This window comes from Dromaius novaehollandiae, chromosome 1, assembly GCF_036370855.1.
Source record: "Dromaius novaehollandiae isolate bDroNov1 chromosome 1, bDroNov1.hap1, whole genome shotgun sequence".
NCBI classification, from domain to species: Eukaryota; Metazoa; Chordata; class Aves; order Casuariiformes; family Dromaiidae; genus Dromaius; species Dromaius novaehollandiae.
Genome location: NC_088098.1, coordinates 113,449,912 through 113,468,103, shown reverse-complemented (window position 1 = coordinate 113,468,103; position 18,192 = coordinate 113,449,912). Strand labels below are relative to the sequence as shown.

The window sequence follows — 18,192 nt, the reverse complement described above, 5'->3', positions numbered from 1 at the left end:
CACCTGAGCATGCACATGCTTAGGTAGGTAATAGGATGGATTTGGGCTGAAGCCTAGGTCTGTGCTCTGGTTCAAAATGCATTGTGAATATATTGTGCGATCACACAGGACACTATCTGCTTTTCCTGAGTTCTAATTTTTTCCTCTGAAAAGGAGGCAGCAGAGGGACCCTGACAGGAAAGGAAATGGTGGAGTTCTGCATCTGGCAGAAGACTAGGGCACAAAGGAGGCTGGAGTGGAAGCGAAGGTAGCAGGGACCAGGTTGGGGAATGAAAGGGAGGGTTTCAGCTTTTTGAGAGCACAGGGTGGACCTTGTGCCTGTGCTGAGCCAAGAACACCTCTCACTAAGAGGGAAAAAAGGTCAACAAAAGAGTAATATGTATGTAGTTGAAGATGACAGCAAAATGTCAACACACAGGGAAACTCAAATCAAATTGCAAAATTGATCTTAATCTTGACATTTCTTAATTTTCAAGTGCTCGCCTTCATAACCTAAATGTTCCTTTGATGTAATGTTTTATATGCAAGTCTGAAATACTTCAGGATAGTGTTTAGAATTTCTTATCTTGAATGTGGCAAGATAAAAAGTGAGGGAGGAAATATATTCCCTCGTAATATATTCAGAATAATTTGTCTATCTATGTGCCAATCGCACTCAGACAAAGACAGGAAACTCATGTTTCATACATTCTCATATTTGATATGGACAAAAGCTTTCCAGCAGATGGGAGTTAACAGCCAATAAGGACCCATCTGGCTTAGTAATGAGTTGTTAATTGGTGAATACTTAAATGAGAGTTACGGGTGCCTGCAAATCCAGCACGACTTAGGACAAGAGATTTGAGCCTTTGGCTCAGTCATCAGGTGGTACGGATAGGAACAAAAGTTCTGTTAACCGCTTCAAATTTAAGTGAATCAGGAGGCCGTGCCCTATATATGTACACCTAGACGTGTGTACATCCTTGACAGTTGAAAGGACTTAAAAACATGAGTTTGTTGAAATGGCATGTAGTACCTATGGACATCCCTGTGCTGCATGACAGAGCTTATTGCAAATACAGCTAAACTAGTGTTTGCTCAAGATATATCATGACGCACAGTGTAACATAGTGAAGATAGTGTACTTCAGGACAAGGATTGTGATCAACTTCTCACAGGCAGTACTGAACTACTATGGCTATATTTGCCCCGCTCCAGAATTACTCTGCCCTGCATTCCCAGACCTTCATGCTATTAACAGTGTCAGCTGACGCCTTTTTCCCCAAGCTAATTATAGTGACATTGAATGTATTTGATACAGAAGGATATCTTTAGTATTTCTTTCCATGAGCAATATTTTACATTTGGATTGGTACCACCATAACTGTATCTAAAGGCAAGGCAGTTAGTAACCATCATAGTGTGAAGAGATGGAGACGAAAAACTTTTTCTGCAATCTGTGTGGGAGGAGTGGAGCTATTACAAAGGGACACTAAATTTTTAAGCATTGGGTTACAAGAAATTGCTTCAGATTGACCTCAATGTTGTGCTTATTGTAGTCTTAAATCATTAGCTAAGGCTATAGAAGGCTTATGGAGTCAAGAAAATGAGCCATATTAATAGTCCTTACTCAGAGGAACAGAGTATCAGAACTGTTAGGTGACTAAGCATCAGTGAGTGATATGTGGTATGTAGTAAATGAAGTTAATGACTGTCAAATGAAGTAGAGCTTGTTAGAAATACAGAAGTGCAGAAGCATTCAGCACCATGCAAGATGTAATCTCCAAAACGATAGCTCTGCTATATTAAAAAAGCTTTTGTTTTAATAATTTATTCCAGAACTTTATTACTAGCATGAGTAAGGCAATAAAGGGTGGCATGCTCAGCTGCTCTAAGGTAGTGTAGGTCAGGTCTATTTCCATTAATAGGTCTGTTGACACTAAATGGGAATTTTAGAAACATGACAACTCTAGGAATTGATCATGAAAATTTTTACTAAAATTACTGTTTTGAAACTTTAAGTGTCTTAGGCTAATCTTGCCCTTGAAATTTCATATATAGTGCAAGGTCTTGTCAAGATGACAAGCATGTTACTGGAATTAAGCATTTCTTATCCTTTCTGTCCTCACCTTTATCACAAAAGCCCCTATCATTTTTTTACTCCTGCACATAGATGATCATTAGTTTGGTAGCTGCAGGTTTGGATTACATTTTCTAGTTTAAATCCACAGTCTGGATGAGTCTTTAACAAAAGTCTCTGTCAGCTTTTGAACCATCTGATACCATCACAGAATAGATACCAGAGACATTATCTGTTCTCGTAGACATGACAGATGACTTTTTGAAACACATAAATAAATGAGGGTGATCTTGTGAAGCCTTTGTTTGAGAAGGAAACACATACAGGCCAGATGCTAAAAAATATACTGAGTCTTTCAGAAAATTATTTTCATAGAAAATTCTTTTGATATTTCAAGAGATTGACTACAGAGCAGCTTCATTTAAAATATGTATATATTTAAGTAGATGAAGGCTTAGTAACTCAGCTTCTTGAGAAACTAGTCAGATGGGAACTATCCTTCAAATTTGAAACATATTAGAATAGTCAAAAGTAATTGGACTCCATTATAACATGTAGTGCCTGCTGTGTGAGCCATTAGCATTCTCATAGTTCAAGCATAAGCACTGGTAAAATTATGATGAGCTAGCAAAAGCAGCAACCCAGTATTAACCCAGGCTTTAGACAAGTACTGTAATAGGATTTGCACATTTAAGGGGCAAATTATCCTCTCAGTGTGTGCTCTGTATATCTAGGGTATTTTTGTGCATTGAAAGAAAAATACATCCATAATCACAATTACATTTAAGATTAAAATCCAGATATGACACAAAATTGTAAAAATATTCATCATTTTTATTTCATGATTCTCAAAATGTGAAATGGGGATCCTATTTCTGTTATGTAGTCTTTTAGCAAACTGGATAATGTCCAAGAAAGAAAGTTTGGGTGGGGGGAGGGTTTGAGATTTTTTATATATATTGCCTCTCTCTTTATCTGTAGGGACAGAGTATCAACTTCTGTTCCTTTGATGTCAGTGCCAGTTTACATCACTTGCAGAGCTTAGTCTTTATTTAGCAGATAAAAGGCAGGAATATGCTACTGATACACAGAGCTTCTCAAAATAATTCTGCAGGTATCTTAAAAACAACAAAATAGAAAAAGCCAACCTGTGCTGGCCAGTAACCTAGGTCTTCTCCATTGCTAACTTTCCCTTTTCCCTCATCGACTTTGTCATTTCTCCCAGTGCTTTATTCCATAGCCAATTCAGGACTGCCTGAGTGTGTGGTTTGTACTTCCTTATTCATGCTATCAGCTTTGCTATTGCTTTCTATAGTAGCGAAGGGATGTAGTACTTGCCTTGCCTCTCCTAGGAAAGGGAAAGGTTTGTGTTCCCTTAGACTCAAAGGACAGAGAGACTCAGGTCTCTGTCTTTTCTAGATAAGCATCTCTGTGTCTTAAATCATGTTCTTGCCACTTCATGTGCATATCTGCCTCCAGATAATCCCCATTAACTTGGTCACTGGCAGGGTTTAGGCCTCAACATGAAATCGTTTTGCACAAAAATAGTGAAGTAGATTTTCTATGCATACATATTTTTCCCCATAGCAAGTATATAACCAATCTTTTCTGAGATGGAGATAATTTTGTGAGTATTCATATAAGCTTTTGGGAAAAAGAAAATGTCTTCTTTCAACAACATTGTATATACAGAATATTGGGAAAAAAAATGCTATGAAAACTGAGCCTTTAATCTAACTTGAGTTTTCTATCTCTGAATGAGGTGTCACTATTCTTACAGAAGTTGTGAAAATGAATTTTTTATTACCTTTTTCTATTCTCTGTTTGCAGAAGGGATTTAGAGAGAAAAATATCTCCAGTCACTCGTCTAGTTGAAGCTGGAGCCTAGATAAGCTGAAGAGTATAAGCCACGGGAATTGCTCTCCTCCCAGAAAGTGGGGGCTGAAGGCTTTAGGAAACATGTGGATTCTTCACTCAGTAGCTCTACCAGACCCTGCTAGTCTGGTTGTCAGGCAGGTTATATGATTTTTTGTGTGCAATAGAAGAAATTCTTTGAGTGCTACATGTCTTGCGATTTGTATTTGGCTACTAAGATACAGATCCAAGCTTGAGACCCTTGGAACCAATGGCTTTACTATGGTTTCAAAAATCTGAAAGTGCAGCAGCCTTCAGGAAGCTTGGAAGGGAATGCAGATTACAGGAGCATGGAGTAGAGGAAGTGTATGAAAGGCAGTCTGTGAGGTGATTACTAGTTTGAGGAGCAGCTCTTCTTTAGTTAGTATTATTTGTAACATGGAGAACTTCCAAAAATACTTTATACTGTATTTTCCATTTAGAAAAAATTACCCTGTATCATTTCACTAATGAAAATAGATTAGGGAAAAATGGCAAGCACATACGTTAAAATTTTAAACAGTGTAATAACTCGTAACTAAGAAAAGGATCTCATGATGAATTTCAAGAGCGAGAACAATGCCTTAGGCCTTCCCAATGGGCACTGACAATCTGAAATCAGAGTCAGAGGGCAACAATGGCAAATTACCTGGCAAAGCTAGGTAATAACCAAAAAAGTACCTAGTTAAATGTAATTCTACGGTCCAAGATCTGTAAAGATATATGAACCACAAAGATAATAGCTTTTAATACTTTTCTGCCTCTTTGTTCATTCAACATTTTGAGTCTTATAACTGGCCTTCACTTGTCTGTGGAAGGTTAAAGAAGGTCTGAAATCTGCAGTAAAGCTTAGTACTCAGTGTCTGTCCTGCGCTGCCTCAGTGGGAGGGGAGATGTAGAAATACTGCCATTGATTTAAACTTTGTACTTCCTCCTTACTTCAGCTGTTTGGAGGCAGCCACAGTATGGATCCAAACAAAGATAGCAGGGTTTAAAGCTGCATATGTTCTTGGAAGGGGAATAGGAGGATTGCTACTGACAAGGAGTTGTTTTCCTGCTCCATGCCAAACTCTGTGATCATTTGCTCTTATGAGCTTCAGTAAATTAATTTCCATAGTATCCTGGAGACGAATTGTCCTACTTGTCACATTGTCCTACTGTGCCCTCCTGCCTGGCTTGGTAATTTGCAGAAGCAGAGGGAATACATCCCCTAGGACTTGTGGAAAAATCTTTAAGTGGCAAGCTAAGTCACCAACCAAAAAACACTGTGCTTTTTCTCCCCAAGGAAACAAGGCTTATGTGCACCGTGAGAACTGAGGACAGGCAAAATTCAGGCATCAAGTGTTCTGCTTGGCAGCAGCCAGCTTGCCAGTCTGCAGGTGCGTAGCTCTTTATCTGCCCAGGCCTGGGCATCCTCTTGGGCTGCTGGGTTCAGGGATCCCTTCTCTTGCAGAAGACGCTCTGTGCTGAATATGTCATCTTCCTCTGCACCAGTGCTGCCAAAGCTCTGGAAAGTATTTTCTTACCCCACCTCATCAGGTTAAATAATCGACTCCAGTCAGGTTCCCTATAAAAGAATCCTTCTAGACAATTACACATCAGCAGAAAACCAATATACTGTTTTCAGGGCATAAAGTGAAAATACACTCCTCTCTTTACCAGTGAGTATTTTTTAATGACAGTTGACCAAACTTTTTTTTTCCTACAAATAGGCCAAAACCTGTTAATTTGAAAATGAGTGTTTTAAGTAATGGCATTAAAAGGAATGATTTATCACAATTTCTTGACAAAGAAGTAACTCTGGGTTATGATAGCTAGCTAATTTGAATGATCTTTGATGTAATATAAAAGAGTTGATCAAGCTGTGAGGAATGAAAATCAAATTCTTAAAACCTCATCTTTAATTTATTTTTATAATTCCATTAGCATTTTAGGTTCATACAGTGGGATTAGTATTACTTTAAAATAAAGAGATTTACAAACTTCCTGCAAGTTTGAGGTAATTAGTAGCTGGAATGAAGTGATTTATTTTCTCTTGAAAGTAGCTTTTTATACAGAACTAGACAATCTTTCTCCTTGAGATTGAATTAAAAGCCATTCTCAAAAATTTTACAGAAAAAAATGCTATGTTGACTGTAATTTCATACCTTTATAGACCATTTTTAGCTGCCTGAAAGACCGTAGAGGATATTAGCCTTAAATGTACTGCAGCAATATTTAAAACGAAACTTTAAGGTCTTTAACTCTGTATCCAGACTTACTAGATGCTATTATGAAATTAACTAGTAAGTGCTCTGAACATTAAATTAACCATTAGAATGTAAGCACTTGTTTAATTTGCTTATAATATTCATGAATATCATTAATATGTTAATCATTTAGTTTGATATATCATTTAATTTTCAAAGGCTTATTTAAAATAATTCTGCACAAAAAGCATTCCTTAGTTAATTTCATAGTAACATTTAGCATGTTTGGATACACAGTTAAAGCACTAACAGTGTTTCTTCTAAAATCCCCTCACTCTTCCAGTGTGCAATTGTCGACAATTTAAAATATGACAAGTTCTAAGTGAGACTCCCATCAAGTGAAATTGTGCAGGAGGAAGAAATGGTAAACGTAAAACTTGTTAACCTGTTGGCAGAGTGCATGGATATAGGCTTAAATCTTCATGATGTAGCCTCTCTGTAGCTAAAGCTATGCATTTCAAAGACAGATTGCCACAGGAAAGTCAGAAAGAATAAGTTTTGTTTAAATTTAGTTTAAATGCAAGAATAATTATATTCGTTGAAAAAATCATTTTATAACTGTTTTTGCCTTAGCTGAGGCGAGAGTGAAAAAAAGCAGCTAAGAAGCGTTCAAGCAATTTAATGAATATATGGTTCTAAAGTCATAGTGATTATGTAACAAAAGATTAATTGGTCAAAAAACATATAGGTAAGCATCATACAAAGGAAGACTTTCAGGTAGAATTGATTTACTTTTTTGGAGGGGCGGGAGGTAAACTACCTGCTGGTTGCAGAAGAGTCAGTAATTCACAGGAAATGGAAAAGTTATGTAAATAACAGAAAATAGTACAGCAAAATTAATAAGAAAAAATAAGGTATTTTGAAATATGATCCACATAAAAGCACACAGTTGAGGGTGATCATGGCATATTTTACATAACCAGTGCAGACTATTATACTTTCTATAGTATTTCAGAAATGCATGACCCCAGAAACACTGCATAATTAACCCAGCATAACCCTGATAAAATAATTAGAAACAAAATCAGCTACCATGCAATTCTTAGAAACGTATCCATGGTCTAGCATGATTTGCATCTTGCCAGAGTTCAGAGCTTCTTTCTGCATAGGATCACAGAGAAAGTCTGCCTGAATTTTCTGTGTACTAAAACAACTTATCTGTGACAATTATCTTTTTGTTTCTGAATAAAGCATTGTCTGTTTTGTTGTAAATGTGAGGCTTCATGAATTGATTGTTCTTGTGTTGCTTTTATTACCTTCATACTGCAGTATTTTAATCTTTAAATCTGTTTTAAGTGCTGAAAAAATATTATTGCTTTGCTTATTATTTGAGAAGACTCCACCACAAACATAGGAGTGATTTGAGGGCCCAGCAGTTGAAACTGAGTATTTCTAGAAAGAGTTTGCCTGACAGAAAATCTAAGACTATTATATTCTTAGGGTGTGTTTTTTTCCCAAAACGCTCCTCACTCTTGATGTCCCCTTAGAAACAAATCTTAAATAAAGTATAAGAACAGTGGATAAACAAATATTTTGAAATATGCATGTAAATACTTGCAGAACTCCTCAAGATATTTATTTCTGTCATTTCAAAGCAATAGCCCAATTGGACAGTCCTTTTAGCTCTTAAAAAATTAGTAACTTTAAAAAAAATTGAAATTATACTAAAGGATTAGGATTTTTGTATTTTAAATGAAATGAAATGAAATGAACTTATATATTATTAGACAAATATAAAGAAAACACTAAATAATTCATTTGCTAAAAAGGTTTGGAATCAAACAAAACTTATGAATTAATTTCAAATACAGCTGATATTGTCTGAGAAAAAAGTAAACTAGATGGAAAGATTTCTTTTTCAGTGTTATCATTTCTTAAGTGAATACTTAGGCTTTTCATTTCAGAATAGCATTTGGTCTTTGAAATTCAGTCAAATATAAAAATTAAAATTAAGTGTATTAAAAACAAGACCTAGAAACAAAACCACATTCCCTTTGTATCAAAATGTCACCTGAAACACTTATTTCTCTTTTCTGAAGCAGTCATTGAATCTAAAATCAGCTATTCATGTTGTTCCACCATGATAAGTATTTGATAACATGATCATTTATTTAGCTCTTTGACTGGCAGGATTTCTGTCTGAATCATTATATGAAAAACATCTGTTGCCATGGACTATCCAAATCCCAATTTTCAGTTTTAAATCATGAAGAAATACTTCAAGTCTCAATATGGCACAATCAAGAAGGAAAGGCCAGCTTAAACCCTCTACATTTCTCTAATTCCAGTTCCACAATTTGCTTTCCATCAGCTGAGCAATCGTAACACCCCATATGTGTATTCACAGAACATGATACTTTTGAAGAAAAAATGTTTAGCCGAGACTTGCAGCTTAGGCTGAATTGTGGTAATTTACTGAAATATAGTGATTTAGATGCTTCTGATTATGTGTACAAAGCTCCAGAAAGAGCTGGCCTGCTTTTCCTTAGGCGTTCATTGATCTAACCGAGACAAAGATTTAGGGCCGAGGCATTGCTTTCTCCATGTGACTTTAAATCACGGTGGCTGCTGGGTGCCTCGGAAACAGGAGTCACGATGTCTTTTACAGTGAAAGGCCTAAAACTCTTCTAAAAGTGAGCTGAAAGTGTTGTGACCTTCTGTTTAGAGCTAAAGAGCTTGATGTAAGAAGGGTCCTCAGGCAGCCTGGCGCCTGCAGCCTTCTGCTTGGGCTTGCGCAGGGGCTGCCAAAGGCCAAAGCCCCTTGGGCTGCATCCAGCCCGCTGGGCATGGCGCCAGCCAGCCACCCCTCATCACCCCAGGCATGCCGCACTGGCAGAAATGCAAGGGAGGCTGACGAGAGTGGTCTGAGGGTGGCCGGACAGATGATAGGCAAGACGATCCCCACGTGAAGGATTGAAGTTGCACCAGGGGAAAGTGCCAGCATTTCCCTGGGCCAGAGAGAACCACGATAGCAGAGTAGCGGGCAAGGGGGCCATGGTGGCAGAGCTTGGCCCGTCACCTCAGGAGCCGTGCTGTCCCCCCGATCCCGTGGCAGGAGGCACGATGGTGCCACTGTCTGCCTTTGCGTTGCCGTGCACTGCGAGGGACAGGAGGGAAGCGGAGTGGCTGCGCATCTCCTACACTGCCTCTGATTGCTACCACGCGGGCGAGCCGTGCGTTTGGCCAACACTGTAATGGGGGACAGAGAGCATGTAGGCTATGGTTGGTCAAGAAATCGTCAGCAGCCTCCTTCCCTAGATGCACACGCTTTCTTCTCCATTGGCACTTCTTCAAAGGGGAACAATAATGGTTTAGAAAGTGCCAGTCCACCTGTACGTGTTAGTTATGGCTTGCACATGATTACCATATCGAGTTTTTCTGCAGATGTTAGAGAAAGAGGTGCTATAGCTTTGATCTCGGGAATGAGATGGAGATAAACTTCCAATCTGTTTGAAATATCTCTGATCATGTGCCCTGCTAGATGGGTTAGTAATTTTAAAGGTAAAGATGATAGCACCCTTAATGCCCTCTCAAGGTGAAGGAAAATTAAGCATGAGTTTTCCAGACCATGGTGAACTGGAACTCCAAAATTCATGATAAATTATATATTTTAGAGCCCTTATAAGAGCACAAAAAGGTCTATATAGTTTACTGCAAATATACTAAACCAGACCATTCCCAAGATTTTCTGTGAACACACTGTTGATACTTGAAGTATTAAAAATAATCTACCTTAATCTCCCTCTAGAAGAATTCTACATATGCTCTGTAAGAAAAAATAAATATATTTTGGCCAAAAAAGTGAATGGTCTAATCTCAAGTGGTTCCTGTGAGTTATTTATTTGTATTTTAGAAGGTCTTTTTAGATATTACTCAAGGTGTGTGTGTATGTGTGTGTGTATCTATATATATACATACATAAACAGTTATGCATATATACACACCTTTGTGCGTATATGTGTATACTCATATATGTATGCACATATACACACCCATATAGAGCTTTATAAGGGATTTGCCTTAGTTTTGCTGACATGCTGTCTAGTCTGCATAAAGATGGCAACTAATCTTTAACTGGATTAATTAGCTAAAAGAAATGTTTTAGGGATCTGAGATCATATATACAGAGCTTTTGGGGAAAACTGAGGTTGGCAGACTTTTTTTAAAGTTGTCTCTTTTTATCTCTTCATGGGCAGTGTGAAAGTATGAAAGTATGAAAGTGGTAACATATGACTAAGTTTTCAGATTTTTTCTATGTAGTCTATATAGTCAAAGTGAAACTAGATCACTTCAAAATGCTATTAATAGCTCACCCCAGCACTGAATAAAGATAAAACAGTCTGGGTTTAGATGAAAACTGTATGTATGCATATGACATAAGGCTATGCTATGTGAATCTACAGGCCTTGATCAGCACCAGCTTAGCTATATCTGCACTGCTAACTATGTAGTTACACTCTTTAACGGTTGATTTTTGCTAGGATTTTCCCCAAAGGTTGTATTTCTAATCTAGTGTATAAGTAAATGATCACATCTGAGAGATTTTTCAGTTTTTCAGGACATAAACTATTACTTTTTTATCCAAATTCAAATGACACACACACACACACATATATATTTAACCTGGTAAATGTTCTACTTTATTTCAAGAAAGCAATTATTTTTATTTAATATCACATTCACTCACGCATATGTACTAGTGAGCACTTACTGAGGTTTAGTAAGCAAATGATTGATTAATCTAATTTCTTTACCATTAGCTCAACTTTAAATAAGTAATAAATTCAGATTTAAATTCCTATTAGTACATTAATATTTTTAACAAATGGTTCAGGCACTTAATTAGAATATATTAAGCAAGCAGCAGCAATTATTAACTAATTATCGCTACACACTCTTAAAATGTGCTGTTGTTTATCTTGAAACCTTACTGATATGCAGCATATTCCCTTTGTTCCATAATAATTCTATTACTAAAATCATAATCTCCTCAAATGCATTTGTGGAAATACAAAAGTGGTGCATTAATGAGAATGCTATTGCATATTTACAGTATCTTAGGTTAGGCATGTAAGTGAAAGTATTTGTTAAAGCATAGATCCAAAATAATGATTGGGTCATTTTGTAATGGAAAAGGTGTCTGTGGGCAATGCTTTTTCTTCACAATTTTCCTTAATTTCTTTTTTGCTTTTAAAAGTTTTTGTTTGAATCATTGAAGGAACTACACTTACACTTCAGGTACTTTAGATTTGCTTGTCTTCTAGCATGGATATTGAGCATTCCTTTCAGTATTGGTGGTTTTCTAAAAGCTTTTTGGAGAGAAGAGGTACATTCTCATAAAGAATAAATTAAGCAGCATAAAAGTTTGGAGCTGTAACATGAGCACAAATGCAAGGCAATAAACCTGTAGAATCATAGAAATGTTGGTTGGAAGAAACCTCTGGAGACCATCTAGTCCAGCCTGCTGCTTGAAGCAGGACTGTCACCAACACAAGAACAGCATACCCTCTTCCAGTGCTATGTTACTCCCTCACCCCCAACAAAACATATTTTTCCTAATGTTTATTCTGAACCTCTCCAGATGCTGCTTGTTGCTATTTCCCCTGGTTATCTTATTTGCCGCTGCTGAGAAGAGCTTTGCTCTGTCTTCTTTGTAACTCCAGTAGCTGTTGGCTGCTATTAGATTGCCGCATAGACTCCTCTTCACCAGCCTGAGCAAGCCTAGCTTTCTTAGTAGCACATGTGCTGTAATCCCCTGACAATCTTGATAGTCCTCTGCAGGACCCCCACCAGTTTCTCAACATTCATTTTGAATTGATGTTGGCCCAAAACAGTATTCCAGGTGCTGCCTCACCAGTGCCAAGCAGAAAATGGTGATAATTTCCCTAGATCTACTGGCATTGTAACATAGCTCAGGATGCAGCCTGCTCTGTTTATGACAGGAGCATTCTGCTAGTTCATATTCAGCCTGGCATCCTCTAATCCCCAGGTCCTTTTCATCAGGGCTGCTATCAGCCAGTTGGTTCCCAGGCACTGGGTTAGTTTGCCTCAGGTGTAGTATTTTGCAATTTTCACTGCTGAACTTCATCACATTTGTTAGCTCAGTCCTCAAATTTACCAAGTTCCCTTTGGACAGGAGCTCTGCTGCTTACTGTCAGGAACTTCTTGTAGTTTATTGTTGTCAGGAGACTCATTGTCATCATCCAGGTTGCCAATAATATTGAACAAGGTGGGCCTCAGTGGCAGCCCTCGAGGTACTCTGCTCGCTGATCTCTGCCAGTTGAAAATTAAGGTGTTAGTTATGGCTACTGAGCCCAGGGGCTCCAGCCAGGTTTCAGTGCAACAGGCAGTCCATACTTCCTCAGCTTTTAAGTGAAAATGCCACAGGAGATGAAGCATTATTAAATTCAAGGTATATCTTGTGCATTGTACTTTCCTCATTCACATTCAAATAGCCAGTAACTACTGCTCTCCCTTCATCCACATAGGCAGTCAGATGCAATTATTTGTGGCCTCTGCTGCTTGTGAGGTCTTGTGGTAACTTCAGCACTGAACTTACCCAGGATAAAAACTCTGCAGAGAAGTAGGTTTTTCCTAGTCTAGATCAGTTTGCCGCTTTTCTTTCACGTATAGTACTTCTGTTGTGTCACTAAAACTGAAAGATTTGTGGAAGGTCAAGGTTGTGATCCAGTGTTTCATGAACAGATTGAAATATGAAAACATACCACTATTGTTTCTCAGAGGAATCATAGATGGGACAGTCCATTTGCCCAGCTGGCTACTCTGCTGACCTGTCCTTTTATCTGCCTTCCCTGCACATTGCAAGAACGTCACTGAGCTCTGCTCACACTTCATACTTCAAGCCAGTTCACCCCCAAACCTCTGTAGCCAAATGTGAACGATCCTAACACCAGGTAACCTATCTCTGCAAGGCACTTTACCCTAGGATCAGTACTGCGGTAGTGCTGGCTTATCATTCTGTAACTGCAGATAGCTCCCTCCCTCCGCTCCCCCATCCATGGCACAGGCAGAGCTCATTCACATCTGCCTGCAATCAGCACAGACGCTTTCTGTGCAGAAAGGAAGCAGTTACTTTCCCTACTTCTTCATATGTCCTTTGGACTCATGCAAGAGCAGACTGTCTCCTGAGTAAACATGAATGTCATTAAAATGAATGATTGCACTATAAATTATTTTGGAATACTAGAGTATTATAATTATCATTTATCATCATAAAAATGCCTGACTGTAAGCCGGGTCCCACTGAGCTGGGATTGCTGTCCAGACTGTAGTAGGAGTCATGGTCCCTTTCCTCAGGAGCTTATTAGAAAAGACCAAGGAAGGAGAAGCTACAAAAATGGAAGTGTATTATTTAAGAGGTAATAGGAAAAAGACTTATGCCACAGACTCATGTCTGAGAGGAGTTACGTATCCTTTGCCTTGGAATATGTATAACTTCACAGATGACATTTTGGATTATATTGACATACACATGCACACTCACAAAGAAAAAAAGGAGGGGAAGGGAAAGGTTTAATTCATTTGAGCAGGTTTAACCAAAAAGCTTTAAAATAGTAAGTGTACTTCTGAGTGTTGTGTCTTCTTGCCAAGCGTATAAAACAAGGTTGTGATATTTTCTTTCTGTCTGTAAAACAAATGAGGTATTGAATGCTTGACCTTGCTTGTTCCTTTTTTGTTAGCAATTTCTGATTTTGAAAAAAGAACCATGACAAAAAGCATCTCAAACCTACAAGAAACAGCACTTTAAGGCAGTACTTTTGTAAATATTTTTCTTGTTTTATTTACAAATTTTCTCAGAGTAATGCATCATTTTTATTGCTTTAGAGTGTTAAGCATTAAAACTAGTCACAATGAAAATGGAGGGAATAAAAAAACAAGGAAATCCAAACACCTTTATTTTTTCTAAAAAAACAAAATTTAAAAGGAAATAGTATTTCATCACCTTCTCCTCATGCACATCTTCATTTTTAGAGATTTTTAGTTGATAATGGGTTGTCATGTACTCAGCTTGACGCATTTCATACACTTTTTTTGGTATATCCTGAATTGCTTTTAAATAACTATTGGGTTTCAATTTTTCTGGTTCTGTTTTAGCTCACATTAATTGCTTTCCACTTTACCATACTATATAGTCTGTGGCTTTAATTCTCTCATACGCAAGTAAGTGCCTATTGACGGTTTGATAAATTTGTTTGGGCTTTTATTGTTTGCATAACGTCCCTATAGGCTGTGCTCAAACCTTACAACATGGGTTGATAGAGGCTTGAGCTGGTCTTCAGAACAGATAAATTCTGCTTGGTGCTGAGTGAGCAATGAGTTGTGTGTGGGAAAAGAATTGCTGAAAATCTATTGTCCTTGGCATCTATGCGAATGACAGCTTTCTTTATTGACCATACATTTGTCAAATATGTAAGTGCTCTCCTGTTTTTCAAAGTTCCAAATCCCTTATACTTTAAACTGGGCTCAGACTTGAAATACTTCAAGAGCTTTTGGAAATTTGAACTTAAGGTCCTCCATTTTATACACGTATCATAGAAGTATTAATAACAGATTTACAGATTTGTTTTCTCTAACATAAAACCTTCACCTGAAAGGTAAATATTATAAATTGATCCTTTCATGTTTAAAGGAATGCATAGACATTATAACAAATGAGCTGCAAAAGATTTTATATATATATATAAAATTTCAGGGTGAGGAAAGCCTGTCTATATAAGGAAGAGCCTAAGGCTGTTCAGAGGGAGCGTATAGTCTCTGTGTGCGTGTGTGAGAGATTCACCATATCTGTGCCTTAAAATCAAGTTTTCTCTGTTACAGAAGAGCTTTAAATTACCATGTGATGGAACCAGTCCATATAGAATGTTTGGAGAACAAAAGAGAAGCTTGCTCCAGAATGTTCATCTGATGGCTTAGTGGGATATGGAACACTGGGATATAGGAAACATGGTTTGATTTTTTAAAGATATTTTCAAAATATAATGTTAAATATTCTTTCTGGAAGTACAGGTGAGTGCCATAGCTATCTAGATAATGGAAAGCTTCTTTCTTTTTTGAAATCTTATTTGGAGTCTGAAAAATATTTATGATCAAAAATACTCTTTTGGTAGAAAAAAAATGAATTTTGTGAACCAGAAATTGCAAAGTTTTGACCATAAACTGTAATAAAAAAATTCTTGATTTTGAAAAGTCAGTTTGTGGTACTTTTTTTTTTTAAAGCAATTTTGGCTTCAAAAAAATGGTTTGAAAATAGAAAACAAGTTTAAACAGTATGCTTTTAATCAACTAAAAACTAAATTGTCAATGTAGATTCATTGGCTATAATGAATACAAACTCTTTTGTGCAATTGACTCTGTTGATCTTGCTAATTGCCCGATTCTTTTCTAATTCTCATGAACTAACATATCAGTTTTGTGCTCTTGTCTTAACCTATCATAAATAGTCTAAATAAAAATATTTTATTAAATAAAAATAAGTCTTTTTGTGTTAGATTTATTTCTGTTCCCATTAAGCTGTTGCTGTATGAAGCCCACATATTAAGAGTCTTTCTTTGTTATGAGCAGAACATAATCAATGACCAACTTACATATGTTCATGCCTCAGTGGAGGGGCCAGATGATCCCTTGAAATATTCCCTAACCTACACTTCTGTGATTTGATGGGATATTTAGGCTGCAAACTACAGAATGGGATCTATGAAACAGCAGAAACTGAAGACTTGTTAGAATCTGCAATGAGAATATACTTTTACTTCTCTTTGTAGTGGAAAACATCAACATTATAAAACATGTGATTCTTACCATTAGTTATCTGACCTTTTTTTCCTTTTTCAGTCACTTAGTTTCTCATTTGTCTACCCTAGATATATTTGCCTTCTGTCTGTAAAATCAGCATGGTTACAGTAATATTGTATGGATCAACAGTAATTGTAAATGCATTACTTTACCTTTTTCTCCTCAATATTATTTATAATTTTTTTCTTTGTAGTGTGGCCATTGTAGGGGAGCGCACATTGTTATCGATTAGTAATTTATATTGTTGAACATAGTATCTAAATAAGAATTGGCTAAGAAGCTGGAATATCAGCTACTTATCAAAAGGGAAACAATAGGTATACTGGAACATCTGAGTACATGAAAAAACTATTCTTTTTTTTTCAAATAATGTAAACTTAAATCCCACTTATATGAACACCTGTTCTAGCTGTTGTTTCCAGTTTAATGAGTTTGGGGAGGATTGTATCTCTGAACTGAGAGTAGCTCCATCATTTTGACATTTAATTTTGTTTCTCTTTTATAAATGTCTTATAAAAAAGGGAATCATTTAGCATCTGTTATGTTATCTACTAACATCTGTCTCAGCCATTGTTAAATATATACACAATACATTAAAATTCAGTTATTTTTTTTCTCTTAAATCACAAATTGATTTGATTATTGATGTAGAGTTTCTGCCATAACTGCTCATTGACGATTTAATGAGTTCTCACATTTAGATTGGATTTACCAAGGGATCTTTCTTTTACTGTTATCAATATAAGAGAAGATCTAACAGCTCATTCTGGTCTTTGCTTGTCCCTATTTAAATCACTTACTCTTTCCTTTCCGGCTTTCCGGTATAGCTATGCCAATAAAGTAAAAATGCAATAGGGGGCATTGCAGTGCTATTGGGTGGGTGGGGGAGAAGGGGAGTGGAAGCTACTTTAAGAAGTGATGAGAAAATCTTAGGGTAATTGAGAAATGTGAGTATAAATACAATCCTAATGCAATATGAAAGTGTATAAAACTACTCAAGTACATTCTGCCTAAGTAACTTTATGATTAGTTACACACATGCATGAGCCTGTTGAATTCATGAGGACAGTAGTTGCATTGTAAGCTGTCAAAGCTATAGCCAATGAAGTCATTGGGAATGATATTACACTCCTTTATGCCTAGTTAATCAAACATAAAGATACTCATAAACATTTCTTTATTCAGTTGTCACTGGAAGAATGTTGAGTGGAAATATAGCATCATAGGTTGTGATATTAGAACATCTAAGTAAGTGTTCAGATCCGAAGTAATCTGAAGCATCAAACTTTGTGTCGTGAAGACTTGGAGAAGGAAACTGAGGAAGTCCCCAGTAGAAAAACATTGTATTTTACACTAGTCCAATGTTTTGCGAAGTAATATATATCGATCATATGTATATAATGAGAACATATATCAGTTAATTGCCAAAAATTGCCTATTCCTCAATGGAATAGAAAGGAACCACACTCTTGGAGAATAATAATTTATTAGTCCAAAGAAATTCATGTGAAAACTTCCTAGCAAGTACATAGTGAAGTGATGTTTTGGAATTTCTTTAAATAAACTGGGAAATTTAAATCATTTAATTTTGTTTCTATGAATATTATGTTTACTTTTTCGCATATTGAACATATTAACTATTTCATATGTCATTATTCAATCAGCAGATGTTCTTGCTTAGGTAAAATTATTGACTTTCACAGTAGTCTTTTTAAAAAGATACTAAATCTTTATGCATTAAACATTGTAATTGCAGATAAGTCTTTTATTTTTAACAGAATGTTCATTGTAAAAGTGTATTTATAGTTCATGCGAGTGTTTTCATACAAATAGGTGTTTGTCACATGATTTGATGAGCCTGAGTTTTTATAATGCATTTACTAAAATTATACTACCATGTCCATTTCAGCACTTCTGACATTAAATCTTGTCTTTGGTGTTTCTAAATATTTAATTAAAGGTATATTTTTGACATCCTGGCTTGAGAATTCTGGCCTATCACTAGTGCTTTCACAATTTTTGTTTATAATTTGCTATATACAGTATATGGAGTATATGGCGGCATAATTCATGCATTTAACATGTATTATTTTCAAGCAGCTGTTTCTCAGAAAACATCTGATTGGAGGGAAAAAAAAGTAGGAAATATACATTTTTGCTGTCTTTGTATTTTTAATG

General features: G+C 36.5%; 1 pseudogene; it reads left to right on the top strand.

The window, feature by feature from the left end:
* Window positions 1-9,195: 9,195 nt before the first annotated feature.
* Window positions 9,196-18,192, top strand: part of LOC135327175 (uncharacterized) — a 72,656-nt pseudogene continuing 63,659 nt past the window's right edge.